Genomic DNA, 3,280 nt, shown 5'->3' on the forward strand with positions numbered 1-3,280 from the left:
CACCACGTAGTTTTTAATTATTTGGGGATATTTCCGTTCCAGAGTGGCAGTATAGTGTTTCAGAGGCTGTTGTTGCCTGCAGTTTATCATGATTTGCAGTTTCCATTATGTGCTGCCAGATTCTAAAGGCCGCGGTGTTCAGCAAGCACAGGTGCTTTCTAGAGTATTTTAGATCTGCTGAGTGCAGGGCCTAGGGGAGAGGCGCAGTGATGGCATTGTCCTTGTCCCAAGGAGTTTGAAATCCTAGCACAGGAGACATACAGGAGCAGGTAAATTCCGTCAGTGCGGTGATGGTAGTATAAAAACAGGGCCCAGAGGAGGCACCCAGAGATCAGGGGTTTAGTGACATCACCTTAGAAGCTGGAGAGGCTCTGTGGGATCTGGGGAGGATGCACAGGATGCCCAGGTCCTCTGGTCTTACAGGACGTGTGCAGGAGATGGCCCGGCCTGCCCTGGATGGTCCCTGTGTTAGTCGGAGGGAATGTGATGAGGTGTTCAGTAGGGTGTAGAGTAGAGCTCTGTTGGGGACCAGAAGAGAAAACGGCAGGGCTTACCCTGACTGCATGTGAGGCACAGGAGAGGAGAGCACTAGAGATGACTCTCAGATTTCTGGCTCAGTCAGCTGGGGAACCAGCCAGTCACAGAAATAGAGAACAAATAGGGACCATGTCTAGGGCTGAATTCATGTTAAGCATGGGCCCTTTCAATTTTGAGTTGCCTGAATATTTTTTAATTATTCCTGAAATTGTTCCTGAAAATGGAGATGTGCCAAGAGGTGTTGAACCTAAATCCTGTGGAAGCAGCACAGGCTTCCCCTATTTCAGAGCTACCAGGATTGATGCTTTGTTCCTGACCTCTGTCCCATCCCTCGACCCGCTCGTAGTGGGCAAGGATGCTTGTGAGCCTTCACTACAGCCGTCTTCCACAGCACGGTCACCGTAGCTGTTCATAACTGTTCTACGGTTCTCCTGTCACAGGTTGAGAATGCGTATGAGCCTTCACTACAGCCGCCTTCCACAGCACAGTCACCGTAGCTGTTGATGACTGTTCTACGGTTCTCCTATCACAGATTGGGACCCAGCCTAGCAATATGGAGTCAGCAACATCAGCTGCTCTTTCTGTACAGCCAGCTCTGGAGTAGGAACAGCTTCGCTAGTGTGCCGGTGGTAACCACTCTTTGAACAAATTCCACACTCCTTTGATGCTCACACTCAGCTGTTTGCCTGTGAGAGCACTGTCTTCCTTGCACGGGGGAGTCAGGAGCTGGGGAATCATTGGGTGGTTCATTCTTGCCCCTGCCAGCTTTACATGTGTTTTCCTCTTGGCCTGAGAATCACCAGAGGGAACTCTCTGTTGGCCAGTGCCCTACAAATTAAACTTTTGCCAGCTCTTTGCACCTGCAGTCTTCATGGTCCTGTGTGTGGCAGAGGTCGGTGCTTACCCTTCAGAGGCAGAGGAGCTGTAAAGGATGCGCTCTTCTGGGGGCCAGTATCTCTCAGCTATCTGCACAACGGGAAGTACCTGGTGGAATCAATAGCTGCAGGGGCCAGGCGCTTCCAGGGCTAGCTGTGGCTGAGGACCACTGCTTCGTCCTATTGTCCTTAAAATTTTATTTGGAAATAGTTCCAAAGGCCATAGAAAGTTGCAAGAATTGAAGTTGCACGTGAGAATTCTGTCCTTCACCCAGATATGCCTGTCGACCTCCGCGCTATTTAATGAGTCGTTCCTGTCTCAGATGCCATGGCCTGTCCCTCAAGTGTGAGCAGGTGTTTCCCCAAGATAGCTCTGACAGTCACGATACAGGTGCCAAATTCGGTCGCTTTAGTGCTGATGAGATAATCTACCACTCATACCAGTTGGCCTCGTGATGTTCTCCACAGTGTTGGTCCCCTCTGCAAGTCCAGAGCCCTTGGGATCAGCTGTTCTGTTCAGCTGTCATTCTGATCTGGAGTAATTCCATAGTTTTGTCTCGAGTGACATTGACATAGAAGACGACAGTCCCTTCAGATGACACCGTGCACTGTGAGCCTATCTGGTTACCTGATGATGCTTTGGAATGCCAGACTCACCCAGGGCATCACAGGGGAGTGGGGCTTAATGCCCATCTGCCCCTGGTTTGGTAAGGAGATGGTGTAGCAGGAAATTTTAAACCGTTTACTTGTGTAAAGGTGGTTTACCTCCTGGAAGGAGTAAAGAGAGGACTCTGAAACAGCCCAGAAAAAAATAGCTACCACCCTCAGGACCCTGTGAGGAGAAGGCCTTCAAGGAACTTAGATACCGGGAGTATCTAAGCTTCTGTGGAGTGGCTGCCACCCCTGTGGAGGGTGCTGCTGGACCCATGCCAGAAGACAAGTCCTCCCTCCAGCCTTGGCAGCCCCTTCAGAGATGCCAGTGTCAACTGAAAAAGTGCCATCTGCAGAGTCCAGGGCAGTGTGACAAGAGGAGGTAGGGTATAAGTAACTTGGGGCACCAGGTCAACCGTTTGTACCTCTCAACCAAAAGGCGTTCTCTAGAGATATAGCTAGCTGCTGATAGTTCCAGCTTCGGCAGGGTTCCGAGTTGGCAGGTATTTGCCCAAGAATGTTTTTTCCGATCTAGGTCTCTGATCCCGGCAGCCTACCTCCTTTTCCTGCTATTTATTATTTTATGTATCCCTACAGTGCTGACGAGTTCCCATTCCTGTCAGCGGTTCATATTTTATCATTGTTATTTTGAAGGGACTAAGGATTTGGCTGGTGGGAACCTCTTCAGGTTGTCCCAACATTCAGAAGTACTTCTGTCATGCCTGAGATGAGGTCCCTGGCTTATCTGGGTTGATAAGCCTGGATGTGACTTGGGATGCGGTCACAGGATTGGTGATCCCTGGTCCTGCTGCTGCTGGGTCATCAGAACTTCTGTCTTAACATTAATAATTAACAGAAGTTTATTGGTACCTTTAAAAATGTAATATGTATATAAAGAAGGTGCCTCAAGCGAAAGGTCTGTGCCTTCCCCGAGGACAGACCCAGCAGCAGCATGCCCTCCACAGCAAAGCTTCGGCTTTGGTTTTTGCTCTTACGTAAATTTTGCTCTCCAGAGTGTTCCTATCTCTCACCGCAGAACATGGAAGGCTTTTAGGCCAGACTGGAGACTTGCTGGGGCCTTTGTGTTGGCATCATGGATATCCTAGAGCATGGTTGACCACTGTACCAAGCGGGTTGCTTCCAGCTTTACCATGGTGAGCACGCCTACATTCAGTCACACATTGCTTCTCGACAGGAATGTGTTCTGAGAAACATGT

This window comes from Microtus pennsylvanicus, chromosome 3 (genome assembly GCF_037038515.1).
Source record: "Microtus pennsylvanicus isolate mMicPen1 chromosome 3, mMicPen1.hap1, whole genome shotgun sequence".
In the NCBI taxonomy this organism is placed as follows: domain Eukaryota; kingdom Metazoa; phylum Chordata; class Mammalia; order Rodentia; family Cricetidae; genus Microtus; species Microtus pennsylvanicus.